This window comes from Crocodylus porosus, unplaced genomic scaffold (assembly GCF_001723895.1).
Source record: "Crocodylus porosus isolate Cpor-Errol unplaced genomic scaffold, CroPor_comp1, whole genome shotgun sequence".
Classification (NCBI taxonomy): Eukaryota; Metazoa; Chordata; order Crocodylia; family Crocodylidae; genus Crocodylus; species Crocodylus porosus.
The window spans coordinates 89,566,025-89,584,120 of record NW_017728886.1 but is presented as its reverse complement, the minus strand read 5'-3'; the positions used below and the strand labels follow the sequence as shown (position 1 = coordinate 89,584,120).

The following is an 18,096-nucleotide window of genomic DNA, read 5'->3' as shown; positions in this document are numbered from 1 at the left end:
AGGAGGCGCTACTTCACAGTCAGGGTGGCTAGGGTCTGGAACCAACTTCCAAGAGAAGTGGTGCAGGCTTCTACCCTGGGGATGTTTAAGAGGAGGTTAGATTCACATCTTGCTGGGGTCGTTTAACCCCAGTATTCTTTCCTGCCATGGCAGGGGGTCAGAGTAGATGATCTGCTCAGGACCCTTCCGACCCTAGAAACTATGAAACTATGACATATATAGTGTTAATGTGCCTTAGTGTGTTTACACATGCGTTAAGGCACTTTAACTATTCATGCCTAAATTTGATACCTGCTTTTGCCTAAATGGTGATTTTAGGCTATGTGCACCTAAAATCACCATTTTAAAGGTGCATTAAGGGTGTGCATGTGTAGACCCATAAGCCTTAAAATGGCTAATGCACCTTAAATTGGCATGTGTAGATGTGCCTAATGTGCACTTTATACATTCTACACAGGTAGGAATTTTTTTTTTTTTACTAATCAGGATCTTACATAAAAAATTGATATTACATCTAAAATAGGGAAAAAAGAATCCCTTTCACACAAAAAATAGTGTTCATACAATGATATGATTTAAAGGGAATGGATTAACCAGCATGTTTCTCATATGTCCAACCAAAACTCAGCTAGACTTACATCTAGAACACTCACAGGAAGCTGCTTATGAACAATTAACTTACTGAGAATTAAATAATAGAAATTACTTAGAAAAAATCATTTCAAATAACTACACAGCTTCAAGGGAAGAAACTCATGAATACCTGGCCTAGAATAGTAAACAACCTGGTAGTCAGAGCACACACCTGCCTGATATGTGGGCATCCAAGTTCAAATCCCTGGTCTGAATCAGGCATAGCCAGAACTGAAGCTGAGAAACCATTCATATATCAGTGAAATGTATCAATCAAAATGGGTAAATTCTTTTGAAAGTTTAGTTTAGTTTCAATCAGTTTCCAGTGGAAAACTGTTTATTAAGAGATACCTTAACCAGCCTGAATCAATAGTTTAGAAGGGTCTAAGGGCATTTCTGATAGCATAGGAGTGAACCTGGGAGGGGCTGGTACACAACACATCTAGAGTGGTACCCACTGGCAATGACAGTTTTCAGCTTTTTGGGTAAATATTGTTGGTGATATCAGTTGAAACCATATGATTAGTGGGGATTTCCAAGCTGCAAGAAACAATCACTAGACCTTTTAGCAGCAAAAGATATGGACTTGGTAATGTCTTTTTAGTTCTTCTTTACAAGAACCTCTTCAACTCATTACTTTTGATGCTCTGATATGCTGGAAGGCCCAGGAAAAATTTCAATTTCTACACTGCACACAACTCCTAATGCAAGGGCCTCACTTCAATATTGTACATCTCTCCAGCTTCCTGTAAAACTGTCCTGTAAGATGCTTTTTCTGCTCAAACATCAAGCATATTAGTGAAGCTCAAGGTGCTTTCCAATTGGAAATATTTTTGTTAAGACTGCTTTGGATGAAAAACATAATTTTCACTGAGACAGAAACTTTCTGAAAAGTGCACTAGTTATAAGCAAATTTTGTTCTGGGGAAAGGCACAAAAGTAAGCATTTTGATGATGTAAAGCATTTCCAGAACAAAAAAAAAGTTTTGGCTTTTTGTTTTGAAGTGCCTTCTGAAATACAATTCATTTTATATGAAGAATTCAATAAGTAAATTTGGTCATAATCAGAAGGAAATGTAATATTTTATGAAAATGATCCACCCCAAATAATTCTTCCTATTCTTCTGTTTTGGAATAATTTTCTTTTTTCTCAAGCATCGCGGAAATTCCTGTGCAACAGAAAACCCAGTTTCTGTCTAGCTATAACAATGAGTCCTTTAGCAAAGAAGCAATTAGCAAAGCCAATACACTCTAAACAAAGATCAATAACAGACTATGTCTCATAGTGAATAGAGAGAGAGGGATATTTGCTGCTACTGACAGAAGTCAGGAGACAGAAAAGTTTATTGGACGGTTCTGAAGAATGAGGTACAGGCATACCAGGGTGATATCTGGCTGTCCTCAGATGCAAGTCTATCTACTTTTGAACAGAAGTTAATGGTATTTTACTTCTTATTTTACCAAGTATTGAAGAAAACATAATTTATATAGATTACCAGGGAAAGATTTTCCCCAACTAGTTGCCTAAAATTAGGCAAGTCCTTATTTACACATCTAGGTAAATATTTTATTTCATTTTGTTTTGTTTCTGTTTGGTTTTGATCAAAACATTGAAAAGCTCCTGTAAAAGTGAATGTGTTCTTTGGAGCATATAACACCAGATATGTTGGAGAATTTTATGTTTCATTGTGGCCTGAGTTATTTGCAAAAGTTGTCTGTATTAATGTGCATTACATGAGCAAAGATTGCCTGGAAATAGGTATGCAATGGCTAGTGCATAATGGCAATAATGGCTGCTCCATAAGTAATGGCCCCAACAAAGGCATATCAGATGTATATGCTGACACTTCTGGTAGCTGTCCTCATTTTTATTTTGTGAATAATTGCTCTTTCTATATGGTGACTGCTTCTCTTTCTGCTGACTCCATTCCCCTTTTGACCTGTAGACCTCTAGGATAAATAACCCAGAGATATCCACTTTGTGTTCTGAGGAACTGTAGTTTAATGACTTGTGAAACTGCGTGCTTCAGCCTCCGAAGAATTTGCATTTGACCAGGTTTTCCTTGGCAAGCTGTGGTAATCCCCTTCCCAGAAACAATGAGAAAAAACATTTTATATCTTATACTTGATCTAAGACTGTTACATAAAAAGTTAAAAAACATGTTTTTAACTGTCACCACTGACAAATTGAGCAACCTTCAGAAAACAGGTACATGTTACTAGCCCATTAAGAGAAGAAAGAAGTAACAAGCCAAAAGGTTATCGTGTTGTCATTCAGGGATATGATTCTGGAAAAAACCTAAAATATATTGTACTGGGTCTTCAATTTTTTGTGTTTGGATTACAAACTGAGAGGCATGGCTCACATACAGTTTTTGTACTAGTATAACTGTTTCTGTTAACGGTGTGGATTCTTACTAATATAATGATACCAGTAGTATCTCTATGGATATAGCCAGGCTGGAATAAAGAAGAATCACCTATGAGAATAGTTATATTTGTATAGAATACCTTGATACATTTATAAAGGTATGCTAAGAAAGCTGTATAATTTTAAAAGTACTGATGGCATTGAAGAAGTGCAACTTCTGTTTGTTATCAAGGTCTTTGTTACACGAATAAAAAAGAGTATTGCACAAACACAATGACTTCTAATTGTGCCATTTGCTGATTTGTCTTTGATGCCTATAACTTTGATAATCAAAACTGAGAATTAAAAAAATATTAGCCTAAAGTATTGGCCCTGATGCCCATATTTAGAGTTCTTAAGTTATCTCATGTGCAGAAAAGTTGAGCAATGATTACTCCAGCTCATGTCAATGGGAGCTTATGGCTGCTTAGTACTTTTATCAAGTTTTATAAAAAGCTAAGAAGCTACTTTCAGGGTTCTGCTTTATTTTCACCATTGTCAGGATTATTCTTCTTTTAAATTTGCCCATATGGCTTTTTTTCTAGGATATCAGAACATTCTCTATTGAATTGTATAGGAATAAGACAAGCATTCATTTCACAAAGTCAATTTTTCATTTAAGAGAAAAGAAAAATGCCATCTGCTCACTTTCTGGAATATCTTTGTTCCGGTAATCATGTTCTTGTGCCTCTTGTGCCTCCTGGTTAAGTAAGATATTTCAATTTGAGGTAGCTAGTGAAGTACCTTGAGGGTGCATCTACATGAGATGTTTGCTGTGCAATTGACTAATTAACTGTACAGTAAATGTCTCGGCATCTACATATGTGCCCTTATTAGGTGCAACAAACTTATTAACTCCACAGAGTTTTTTCATGTGTAGCAGCTCATGTGTAGACACTACCCTGGCTGGCTGGGGCACAGGGTGCTTCAGTGCAGGGCTATCTGGCAGTAACCCTCTACAGTGAAGCATCCTCATGCCCTAGCCAGCCTTTCTGCAGCACATGGAGCCCAGTTAGAGCTGCCCTGGGCTGGCAGGCTGACCCCACCCTGGTCCACTACTAGCCCAGGCTGCTGTGACCAGGCTCCATGTGCTGTGCACGAATAAACCCTGGAGCAATATACCCTGGAGTTTTTTGCTTCAGGGTGCACATTCAAATGGCATGCCTGGGAGCAAAAAACTCTGAAGCAACAAGCTCCGGAGTTTATTCATGTGCATTAATCACATCTATAGACATGCCCTGAAAGTACTACGTCTAGTCCCTAATGCTAAAACAGAAAGGAGTGGAACCTATGCCAAGGCCTACAGTTGGTTTTCTAATCAAGTCCTATTGCTATGGTGCTTCAAAAGAAGAGTAGTTCCTACTCTCCCTCATCAGGATGAGCTCTGGTCCAATGGAGAATAGGTGGCAATAGGGATACAAATGGTACTTTGGGATATATATCTATGTAGCTATAGATATATATCCACTTAATAATGTGATATAGAACATACTGGTGTAACTAAATGCTATTTATGACATTAGTATAGCTCCCCTTATATCTGTTTGAGAGGGCCTTCACAAGCAGGATACACTGATTTAACTGAGGCCAGCTATAGATCACACAGCAGTGGTGCCTTTATACATGCTTCACAGCTCCACATTTATTATCTCCAGGACTGAAAGCAATGTAGCCACAAGTGGGCTGCACCAAGGGCTGGCTAATTGGCAAAGCTGAGAGCCTGTGCCAGTAAACTTGGCTTAGGCCCTCTAGTCCAAGAGGACACCTTTACACGGAACTGCGCCGCATGTCTGAGGGCAAAACTGCCAGACAGAATACATTTGTGGTGTGAACATGGCTTAAATCAATTTTCTGAAATTAACTGTTTTGATTGGACTGGTGCAATTTCTGTGTGCATAAATCCTCAGTAAATCCTTTAGGGAGTAGTTTGTCGCACTGGCATGTGTTTATGCTTGAGCAACCCCTACCTATTTTAGAAATAACAACTAAGAATTTGGAAGAAATCGCAACTGAAAGACAACTGCATTTCTGACCCTATACCCCAAGGGGCTAATACTGCACACACTTAGTCATGTGAAAAAGTCCCACTCCATTGTCTTCCATTGCCTACATGTTATTTGCATGGGTAAGGGACTGCAGGATGAAGCCTTGAAGTTACGTCTTTTACTAGTGAACTCTTGCATTTTCCTTTTTTTTTCCCTTTTTTTAAAAGGTGTTAAGAATCCCTTGGAAGTAACTGAATATTTCAATGCAAATACATTTTGCATGTAAAATATAAAAATCTCTGTGTGCTGCACTTGAAATCTGATAAATATTTATTATCAATGCTGTTTGCTTTTAATCTGTTCAGGATATCATTCCTCCAGCTCTTTAGTACTTAAACAAAAATGGCATTTACATTACAATATTGCTTGCCAACAATCTCATTTTCTGGTTTAGTCAGCAGCCTTCATGCTTGATTAGTCTTTAATTATACAAATACCTACATATTAAAGAAGTTTTCTTTTTTCCATACTTTGAGCATGTAATTATTTTCTCTTGCATGCAATAACCTTTAATTTTAGGATTAAGCAACTGATTCTCTTTAGTATGGATGGATTTTTTCAAGTGTTAAAGCAAATTTGGTTATTGTATTATGAGTAGGAAAATTAACTTTAGGAAAACCTTTCATTAGTGCATTTGACAGCACACTGATCAGCTGCTGACAGAAACTTCGAAATATTCAATATACTTGGAAAAAAATGGGGTGCCCATTCTGTTTCCTTTGAACACAATGGCAAAACTCTCACTGACTTCAGAGAGTGCAGGACTGGGGCCTAAGAGATGCTTGCTTTTGAGTTTTCTTGTTTTTGTAGTATACAAATTACAGTAGTAGCTAGATAGCCAAAGATAGATTAAGGCCCACTACAGTATACTAACTCACTGTATGAGATCATGCCTCTCCAGAAGAATTTGTAATCTAAAGAGATCAGAGAAATGGTGGGAGCATAAAGAGAGGTACAGACAGGTGTAAAGACTTACCAGCAGGTCAGGAGCAGAGCTGGGATTAAACCTAGGGCACCTGACTCCACCATTGCTGCATTATTTACACTTGCCTTCTGAAATACATTACTCTAAGAAAGTTAACTCCACAAAAAACAGCCCCCACCACTCCCTCCCCTTTTTTCATAGATTCCTACTTGATATAATGCAATACATACATATTTCTTGTTGTGGGGGCTATTTTCTCTAACAGTTTACACATACAGCTGTACAAACTATTCATCTGAGTGAACGTTTAACTTGTTCCATTGATCTGTTCTGTTCCAAATTTTACTTGGTCAAGCAATAAATGTTGAATAACCATAAAATGCCACCTTGTATCCTATTTCAAGTAATAAAATAATAAAAAAGAGATATTCCAGTTTTCTTGAATAAGTTCATAGATTATTAGGGGCTGGAAGGAACCTTGCAGATCATCGGGTCCAGCCCCCCACTCTAGGCAGAAAGACAACTGGGGTCAAGTGACCTCAGCGAGGTGACTGTCCAGTCTCCTCTTGAAAACCTCCAGGGTAGGTGATGTATAGTTTGATATTTTGATGTATAATTTGATAATTGGATTAGAGTGCAACCCCGTTTGGAAAATTCATCTCTTCAGAGACAACACGATGAGCCCATTCCTGTAGCTGTTCCTAAAAGCCCAGATCATTATTATCTCTGAACAAGCCTGTGAACTCAGAGTACCAATGATCTCCCCAAGACACACTCATCACTCTTTGAATGTCTTTGGGGAACACATCAGTTATTTTAAGAATGGCTTTTTGTTTCATTATTCCAGACAGAACCTGATCCTGCCTTATTTGAAGGCAAAAAGAAAAAACAAAAGAAAAACCTCCAACTGACTTTATTAGGAGTAGGATCAGCTCACTTCTAAGAGGATAACCTAGCAGCACAGGGGAGTAAACTGAAAGCCATCAGAGAGATGGAAATGGACCAAGCACCTTACTTGGTAGTGAATTCTCTTTTGGGACTGATCCCCACCTTTAGGCTTTTCTTTTGGTATTCTGTATCATCCACATTTTTCCTAAAATCCTTGGAACACTTTGTGAACTGAGCTACTTTTTTCACATTTGTTGCAAGTTGCAAAGATTCTGCAACATCAGGCTGAATGCAACTCTTTCTAACAACAATAATAAGAATAATAGAAATAATAAAGGGGGGAAAGTTGAATTGTTTTTAAGAAACATTGTGAAGTGTTACATGGTACAGCAGCTTCATGCACTAGGCTTTAACGTCTGGAAATTTGGTTTCAAATCCTAATTTTTTTCATAATCATAAATGAATTTGTCCACTCTAAGTCCCAGTGTGGCGCTTGGCCATATGAAGGTGACTCAAGAGAATACAGCATTTGGGCCCCACAAGAAATTCTGATATAAAAATATGATGTGATGTCACTATACCAGCTCCTGATATAACGTAATACATACATATTTCTTGTGGTGGGGGCTATTTTCTCTAACAGTTTACACATACAGCTCTACAAACTATGCATCTGAGTGAACGTTTAACTTGTTCCATTGATCTGTTCTGTTCCAAATTTTACTTGGTCAAGCAATAAATGTTGAATAACCATAAAATGCCACCTTGTATCCTATTTCAAGTAATAAAATAATAAAAAAGAGATATTCCAGTTTTCTTGAATAAGTTCTTGGGGCAGTGGGATAAATAAATGGGATGTTTGGTCATTTTTGCCATATTATAATGGCCCCACTTACTTTGGAATAATTATCAGCCTCTGTGTAAGAAAGCTCCAAGGATGAAACTACAAAGATACTATAAGGGAAGACTGAAATATACTGGCAATTGTTCACTATTCATAAGCTGTACATTCATTCCTTAATGCCTACTTCCAAAAACACATTCAATGAAAGCTGGGAAGCCTAGTAGCCTACACTAAACCTGTTCAAGGAAGCAAGACAATGTTACGGAAATTATTGAAACTTTCTGAAACACAATACATTTTGGTACTGTTGACATGATTTTGGGTGGTCCAGGAGTTATGCAAGAGGTAAAGATTTTTGTGGATTATATCATTTTATTGGATATAGTGGATGATATCTTTCAGTGGATATCTTTTTTAACTTTATCCCAACCACTGCATGGTTGGGATAAAGTTAAAAAGAAATAAGACCTTTTCCCTTCCCTTAATAATTATTGTTATATTGTTATAAACATGTAACAAGTGCAAAAGTAACAAGAGTGAAACAGAAATAAAAATAAAAATAGCAAACTTGGAAGAATTACATCCAGGTGAGAGTAAAGGAGGGAAGGAGAAGGGGAAGGGGAGAAACATTGTTGGGTCCTGAAGGATAGAAACAAAAACGTTTCATACGAGGGGTCTTCACTAGGAGATAGACAAGTTAATTTGGGCTAAATGTTGTTTATATCATGAATATCAGTAATGTGACTCCTGTTAATTTGGGACTAGTTGTGTGAACATTGTGGGCAGGGTTCTGCTTTTGGGCAATCTAATAACCAAACCGAATCTTTATCCAGAGCTCAACCTTTGCCTGAAACCTTTCCAGGATTCAAAACATTCAGCTAACTTTCTTTTCATTCTTTCTTTTTAAATTGTTGGATAACTCTTCACTTCTTGATGTTGATGGGGATCAAAAGCGTAAATACTGTAGCGCCATAAAATGGGTTGTGATAAAAATGATTTAATCCGTGCAAACAACAGGAAAGTTGGAAACCTTATGGGAGTCTTATTTCCAGGGTAAACAGATTCAGTGGCACCAGATTCGGGTTTCATGGCATGGAAGTTTGTCCCCTGACTTTTTAAACCTATTGTACAGTACAATGTGGTATATAACAAGTTCATGATTTAAAAGTAAATTATAGAATAATTCAAATCCACAAGATGTCAGGTCTGATTATTGATCTATTATCTGTCAGGATTACCCTTTTCCCATGTGCTGCTTTGTATCCATTTATTTAACTTGTCCTTAATTTAAGAGCTACATTTCCAGAAGGAGCTTTTAAAAAGACTCTTTTCCTGGCCAGTGCCACAGGTCATGTCCTCTGACCTTTTGATTTTCTGTTCTCCATGTAATCAATTGTTGGTTACTTCAAATGAAAGTAAAAGGATGGTGGAGCACTGAGGGAAAATGTAACAAGTCAGATTTATAAAGCTCACGCTTCCAGTGCGACCACTTGGATAAAGGTTTTTTTTTTCCTTTTTTTGCCTAATTTGTTTCTAGTTGCAGCACTAAGGTCAGGATAAGCCAAGAGAACGAATGGAATAAGCGTCCTGATGGGCTGCCTGAAGCTGGCTGGTGTTACGGATCAGCGTAAAACCAGCTCTTTTTCCTGTGCCTGGGCCGATGTAACTCACTGGAGTGGCAAATTACATCAGACCTACAGCTGTAACCCGACATTATGATTAATTTGATCAGTAATTTCTCCTGTTTTTCATTTTAATCGGTGTGACTATTCTGCTGTGGCAGGTCTTTCAGATCTAATTAAGATAAATTTCAGAGTAAAAGACTTGGCAGAATTTTCGAGTCAAATCCGAGCGTCAAGTGTGAAGACCTGCAGCACCAGTCAATCAATTTCCAGTAAAGACGGCAGGCTCTAACTCAGCAATCAACCCATTAACACTTAAGCAAATTTCATAATCTCCAGGACTGTGCTTAGTCACTCTCTCAAAACATTCTGGCTTCAAAAAATTGCATTATTATTATTTTTTTAAGACCTATTCTTCACTGATTCTGCCACAAGCCCCAAGAGAAGTTACAGGTGGACCCTGAAAGATCTCTGCAGTGCTGCCAAAACAATTTGGCTTTAAACTTTTTCAACTTAGTCTGGAGCAGTTTACTAATTTATTTAGGGCAGCTCCTAAAAGCTAAGCCAGCCCTGTGAGGTGTTCATTTTTTCCAAGATGAAACTTGCAGTAATATAACACTTGAGCTACATTATTCACCACAGATAACTGCTCTCCAACTGGATTCGGGAAGCCGCCAGGAAAAAAGGCAGATCATTCACCTGGCTTCCCTGGATCCACATGCTTCCAGGCAGAAGAGAATATTTCCTGTGATGATTTCCAATATAAGATTATATAAACATATCTTAAAAGAGGCCACTAACAGGTATTTCCCAAAACAAGAGGAATTCCCCTGGCCTGATCCTCAAAGGGAGTTGATGGTACTTAGCATCTCAGAGGATCAGGTTTTTTGTCCTTATGTGAAATACCTAATCAGAATGGTTATATCACCTCAAATGTACAGGGCATAATGGAAATGTTTCTACATTTTTATATAACTCCATTTTTCAATGGAATGACAGAATTGCTAGAGCTCAAGGCTACACAGAGTGGTTCATCTATATTGGGATTTTAATTTATGCTATTTAAGAGCATGGTCCTTTTCAAAAACTCAGTCATAGTTTTTATACCTTGTCTCTGTCTTTTGCCTTGATTTCAAGAGATTTTATTCTACAGCGTCTTTTAAAAAATTGCTGATATTCCCCCAATGTGTTTTACAGTTAGGCTAGGGACAAAATTACATGTAAACTGGTATAACCTGGAAACTGGTTCAAATCTGTAACAGAATAGAAGTTCAGTGCACATGTACCACTTTCAAAATGGCCAAAACCCATTTAAGAGAAACCTGGATGGATGTAGTATCAGACTTAACTGATTTTGGTTAAATAGGTTTATTGAACTTCTGTCCCAGATTCCCCCCAGATTCAAGTTAACTGACAGTCCCCCAAAATCCCAGGATGCTTTGTACCTCTCCCACAAACTCTCCCCGCCTCGCAGGATGGGCTGGCTAGACTTGGCCCAGGCTGTTCCCTCCAGCTGAGCAGGGAGGTATGCCCCAGCATCCTCCACCTTCTGGCCTAGGCCACTGCAGGCTGCATTTCTAGAATCAAAACTGAATGTCTGTTCACTTGCTTATCAGTTCAATCTATGCAGCTTAGACTAACCTGCAAAGGTGAATTGATTCAGCTTCTGGCTTTCTGACTGTCTGTAATTAGCCCAAAAAACAGAATACTTCTGCCCAAATGCCAGACTAGAGGCACTGACATCTGGTAAATCTTTCAAGTCACTGTTTATTGGGCCTCTCTTTCCTTGGATTCTTTTGTAAGGATAATATTATAGAAGCTGTGTCTTTTGAGGCTAAGGAAAAACTACTGGCAAAATGGATAATGTCACTGGTTTGGGAAATACTGTCTAGTTCCAATGACTTTCTAGAGATAGCAATGTAAAGCTATCAGCCTAATATGTGGGTGCTGGCAAGACAGTTCCACTGGCTTAAAAATGTGTGCAAGGATTCTGCTGATTTCTGTCATTGGGATCCCTGAGGCTTGCTATGGCATCACAGGAACAGTCTTCCTTCCACTTAGTAAGGCTCTGGAAATAGAAGACCTTATCAGATATGGATTGTTTCCAAAATTTGCCCTGGGGAATTTTTTGTTTTTGTTTTTGTTTTTGTTTTTTTGCAGTTTATTAAATACTCTAGTTCCTTCAGGGAGTTTATTAAATACTTCCATTTCAGATTCCAGAGATCACTGGGCTGGCCAGCTTCACTTTCTGTGGCTTTAGAGAATTCTCTAGCAAATGGTTTCCTGTATTAGACTTAGCTTCTGCCTCTTGGGTGTTAATAATGCCAGTTGTTTTGCTCGATGATTAATTTCCTTCACTTTAAATGTGAGTCAGAGACCAGTTCTCCTTGTGCTTCTGAAAATAGCAACACCTGCAGAGTATATTTGGATGGACGAGGCAGCCAGTGCTCCAACTGAGAGGAGCTTTCCTCAGGGAATGGAGAGGCTCACATATATTCCCTTAAATGTTTCTTTGTTCTGTTTAAATACAGCATTCAACAGCCTTACGGTGTAGTGATCAAGTGCCTCAACTCCCCCATATAGTAGTAGGATTCTAGGAGAAGATGAGTTAGCTAAGAGAAGATGAATCTTAACAATATTACTTGTCAAAAAAGATCAAAGGTCCTCCAGAGTTTAGTGCCGTTAGCAGCATTAGACTAGTAGGGTTAAGACATACCAGTTTCTGTAGCCCAGAACCCACAAGAGAGTGATACAGCCAGCATCACATCCAACCACCTCAGATCTTTCATCTTCAGTGACCTGGCATGCATTTACAATTGTGTTGAGGGAAAACAGACTTCAACCCAAGTCCAGAATGAGGCTTGAATTTATGCTTCTGGAGATGTAGGGGACACCTTATTAATTCTTGTGGCACCAATGTAGTTTTGTAGGTATTATGGAAAGGATGTACATATTTCTTCAGGACAGTGCAAATTATCCTGCCCCTAAATAACCTCCCAGGTGGAGGAAGAGTTGCAGTGGTGGCAAAGGTAGGGATGCAAAAGAATCAAGGCATCAACAAGAATGAGCAAGAGGCCTTTAAATCCTAGAGGGTAATAGTGTTTGGGAAGGGTTGTGAATGTCTGTGTGTGGATGCACTCGTGTGTACATTCACACCAGCATGTGTGTTGCCCATCAGTGGCCAAAACTTCATGCAGCAAAGGTTTTCAGACAAGGGGCTGGAAGTGACAGATGGTGACAATGGCATGGTTCCAATTATGTCAACTGAGAATCTGGCCCGCAGTTTAGACGCACAAAATAATTTCAGCCTTTAAAGTCTCAGAAACAAGGCTGCAGGTGTCCAAAATGGAATAAAAGAGCTATTCGAATCACGGCCATAGTTTCATTCATTTGGAGAGGACAGGACATTGAATATGTGCAGAATATTGCAGCAAGCCCTCAAGTTTTGTGTTCTTGTTTAATGCAGGTAAAAGCACTTTCAGCAAGGTACCACCAATTAATTAAGTTTATTACAGGTGAGGTGCTATTTCAGAGCAAAGGTCTAGAACTTGGCCAGTTTCTTGAAAACCCATCATTTGGCAGGTTCACTCTTAGTAGCTTAGGAAAGCAAGTCTTCCTCCTGAAATTCTTTGCAAATACCTCTTTTGCCTCCCCTATTGCAAAGTTTGGTTCAGTATCTCATTTTTCAGTCAACACCAAACTGTTGGGACAGTGGGTGAAAACTACTGTCCTGCCTTTAGCTGCTGATAAAATGTTGTTTTTCCAAAGTCTTTTCTAAATATCTGGGGGGAAAGTCCTGCCACCCTTATACTGAGAACAACCCTACATTGCATGTGAGCCAGTTAATTACAGTGAGACTACTCACTGTGTAAAGATGCTTCTTAGGATCATTATGGGCACTATAAAAACAAGATCTTAACAAATCAGGAGTACCTAAATACACAGGGAGGCACCACTTTGAAAATCATAGATATGGACAGACAGAAAAAGAGCAATAACTATATTTTCTGTAAATTATTTTTTTCCCGACCATGCTCAAAGCAATATAAAACTTTGTTGTTCTTTTTAGATCTCAACGACTTGTAATAAATTCCTGGAAATGTCAGTAAATGTTGAATCGAGCTTTTTAAAATAGATTTTGTTTTAATGAGAAACTAACCCTTGAATAAGTATTTTTTTTTGGTGGCTGTTGGAGCCTCAGGCATTTGTGTACACACTCTCTCTCATTTATGGCTGAGTTTTTTCAGTCTTTCTTTCTTTTTTTCTTTGTTAAAGAAGTATCGAGGTGCCAAATGCATTATTTAAGATTAAGATGAAAATTTAATCTGAAGTAGATTCTGTTTTTGCTATCTTCAGGTTTGCTCTTGCTTGGAAAGTTTTTGTTGTGTCCCCCAGTTCCCTACTCCATCCCTTTTATTTTTATCCATCATCTTCCTTCTTCAGTTTCAGTTATTGTAGATAGGCTTCTATGACAAAAAGGTCCTTTAGCAAAGAGTTTGGAAAATGGCCAGAATAATTTTACAGTCAGGGCAATCCCTTGGGGATCCCTGTTTGTCTGCTTATCTTTGCACAGGAACAAAGCTGGGATTCTTCTCTACCTGCAGTAAGGATTTTACTTAGCAGATCTGCCTATCGGTGGGATCAACTGATCTATACTGCTCAGGCATATGATCCATGTTTAAAATCAGTAGCTAGATTCATATCTGGGGCCAGAGTTGAACATACATCCAAAGCATTTTGTTCTGGTAGCCAACCAGAAAGGTGGGCTACTTATTTGGTAACCCAGTTGTATACAGCATAGTATGGAGACCTTGTAGTTCCAAAAATATCCATTGAATATTTTTGCAGCTACCCAAGATACAATTCCCCTGCCCTGAGATGGTCTGAATACATGGTAACTGGCTCCTGTATTGCCCTGCCCCACCCCAATGCCAGGTGTAGTAACAGGGAGTTATCCAGGACTTCTGGGGTCAGATGCCCCACAGCTAGCAGTTCTCATTCAGCATAAAGTACTTTGGAAACCAGTGATAGGCCTGATGCTCCTTTTTGACTTACACCAATGTAAATTATGAGTATCACAATAGAAGTCAGGTAGAATTGAGCCCCTTGAGTAAAATAATCCAGACTGGGGTCTCTCTTGTACTATTATAAAGTAACTATGAAGCTTGCTAAGAAACAATATTTTTTTTTGTAAATGTAATCCAGTCCACTGAATTGAGTAACAGATGGTAATAAAATTATAGTGCAATATTACAAAACAATCTGACAAGAATCATTCTGAGAATTTTAGCCAGCGAGCAGTGCAGCAGTGTTATTAATTTCTGATCAGCTACAGAAAGCACCTCACCCAGGTTTGCCTAAGCAAGTCACTTTCATTTAATTTCCTTTCTGAAGACATGGCAGCATCTGTACATTTTGAGATATAATTGTTGTTATCCTTCAGAGTTTTTGAAACAAACACAATCATCCTTTTGAATTACTGACTTTCCAAGACAATCTTTTGAGGTTGCATTGTTCTAAACTAATATCTCTCAGACAGATCCTGAATAATGTAAGAGGATAAAACCCACATGAAAAATCAAGGATTCAGAAATGAAATTTAACCTGTCAAATTTTAACTTAGTTGGTCCTTATTCCCTTAATATTCTTCAAACAAAAAACATTTCATTCTAGTTCATAAAGATCATTACCTTGGAGGCCATAATATCTTTGAATTTGGCTCCAGGTCGATTTTTAAGCTAAAGTATCAGACATAAAAAAAATATCCGCATTCTAAGCAGTTATTATAAAATGGATATATGGGAGGGTGCCAAAAAACCTGCTGTATGCTATTTTTTCTATATTTGTACAACAGGGGAATTGTAAAACAGGAGAACAGGCATGGACCCAATCCTGACATTAGACCCACATGGAGGAAATGGCTCCCCTTTGTAGGTCAGATTGTAGGACTGGGGTTGGAAAGAAGAAAACCTTACTGCTGCCCATTCAGGGAGTAAGATTGGAGTGTTGTTGCAGCAGTTATGGTCTCAGAAATATGCAAGAAGCAAGGGTATTTTGGATGATGTTTTGCATTGGACCATCTGTATAGATGGCAGAGATGTTCAACAAGCCCTTTCAAAAGCATCTAAGCATATCTCTAGAGCAAAATTAGAATATAACCCCTCACCTTTGGAGACATTTCTGTGTTTGCATATCATTGATCTGCATATTAAAGAGTCCCACCTCACTCGGTAATAAGACAGACTGCTTTAAGTCATGCTTAAGTATCTTTAAATACATTCTGGGAACTCCAGGAGTATTGCTCTCTGCTTTACAAATGTTCACTGACTAAGCCATTGGGACTGCTCATATTCTTAAAACGAAATAAGGGCTTTTGTTCCAAGTGTCAACAGTCAATGTGTTTATATTTTGTAAAACTGTTATTTCTTTCATATTTTAGTCTTGGAAAATGTCTGAGTTAAGGATTTCTACAGACTTTGAGAGTATAAAACTTAACTTAAAATTCCAGGGCACAGTTGTGATTGGCCTAATAGGGCTGCACAAAAAGCCTCTCTCCAAATTACGTCTCTGTTGAATCAGCAGGCTCCCTCATCCCTTTCATTAACACTGAGCCTTTCTATACGTGCATTAAGGTGCTTTTTCTAATGTGCATTGAATTTAGTATCTCGAATATGAGGTATTAAAGAAATGTGCAGTAGGCTGCCTTAATGCGCAGTAACAAACGTGCACAATTTTTAAGTAATGCTTAATGCACAGTAGCTATTTTACTGCACATTAGCATAATCACATTTTTATGTGACACTTGCATGCACAGTAAATAGGCTACTGTGCATTAAAGCATACGTATGGTTGCTGATACTGGGTGTAAATTGTAAAGGGCAGGAGGGCTAGGGAACTAGCCTACAACTGTGAAGACCAAGGGTCAACTCTCTGCTTTATTACAGACTGGCAGCATAGCCTGGGATTGTGCCTCATTTCCCCATTATAAAATTGCCATAGTATTTTTTCCTTGTTTCCAGGGAGAGAGGAGGGATTGTGAGGTTAAATGCATTGAAGATGGTGAGGTGTCATCACTATGGATGGTAACAGCATTCCTATCAACACGTCAAACAAGGAAAAATTACTGGTGTTACACATTTTTTTTTGTTTTTCTAAAATTGAGAAATGATGTTGTTTGTTAAGCTGAGTTTGCAGTCCTACTAGTTAGGACCAAAAGCAAACCAGAGATGGAAATAAAGAGACTCTTTTAATCCAGATTACGCTTAGGTGAGAGTCTGAAGCCACATCAGTGCTAAGGGTTGAAGTTTTATTTAGTATTAGCAGTAATCTCTCAAACTGTTTTCATTACTTGCTAGCTTCAGTCAGTGTCATGAGGACAGTTCTTTGCATAAGAAAATGCATCTTTACCAAAACTGGAGCCTGCATATAGTTTTAGATTTCATTTAGACCCCAGCCTGCTACGAGTGGGCTTATGTATGAAGTTGTATGAATCCAAACAACATGTGGATTTCTAGATTTGAGGCCTTGGTTTTGGCTTGTCTGTACTAGAAATAGTTGGAAGTTCATAAATGGAATGAAAAACTGGATATTTGTTTTGAAAACCAAATGCCAAGTAACTTCTGAGGCAAAGATTTAACAGGCATTCTCACTAGTGTATACTGTATGTACTTAGCATACATTCATGGCTGCTATACTAAGATAATAACATGTAATAGCAATTCTTTTGGAGCTATTTCTGTCTCTGTGTGTCAATAATCTGCATATTAAAGAGTCCCGAAGCACTCACTAACATGATAGACTGTACATTCAGTAGCGCCTAAATAGCCCTTAATACAATACACAGTAGGAGCTCTGGAAACATTATTCTCTGAAGTAGAAAAGGCTCATAGAGTAAGGACAATCTCTAGTGGATTTTTAAGCCTATTAGCTGAACCATTTTTAAAAACAGATTTTATTCACCTTGGTTTAACTTAGATTAAATGTGGCTTGACTGGCTAGTATGGACAAGGCTGAGCCTCATTTAAACTGATTCCATTACTTGCATTCAAAAGTATTTTGAAATGTTAAAGACCCAGGGGTGAAACCAAACTGTAGATAACAACTTAAAGGCATGCAAAGTTTTATAAAAGAAAGTAAGCCACCACTCTTGCAATGTTTCTAGCTGTTACTTAAAGTGCAGATCAACTCTGAAAAGTGGCCTCCAGGGATCAGCTCCTTACACATGATTTCAAATTATGTTTGTGAGTACAGTCAAATCTGTTCTCATAGATTTCACTGGAAGATGATTAACGTGATCTGGGAACTGACTTTTGGAAATATTTAATGGAAAAAAAATCATGGGAACAGCTTGCAAGATTCAAGTGTCATCACACTCAACCCTAACCTGGATCCAGATCAGGTTTGAGCACTGATTTTTCATCAGCTACTGCCACTACCTGAAATGCAACTGTCTAGTTTCTTCATCTTCAGAGAACTCTTAAAATCCAGTAGAGCTGAATTTTGTTCAGCAGACCTGGCAGTTTCACGGTATTTTTTAATGCAAATGTAATTCAGAAAAGGTTCTCAGATACAGCATAGACCTGAGAGTAACCACAGAGGAAAAGGAGAAAGATCTGCTTTAGAATAGCCTATAGACTGAGAATAGCCAGTAGCCGAGATGAGCCAATAGCTTCATCTCTCATCTGGGTTTTGGGAGACCAGGTACACATCCCAGTATCCCTGGCCTCCCAC

General features: G+C 38.3%; 1 protein-coding gene across 1 annotated transcript in view; it reads right to left on the bottom strand.

Moving 5' to 3' along the window:
* POU6F2 (POU class 6 homeobox 2) overlaps positions 1 to 18,096 on the bottom strand; it is a 337,454-nt gene that overhangs the window by 106,302 nt on the left and 213,056 nt on the right. The window lies entirely within an intron of this gene.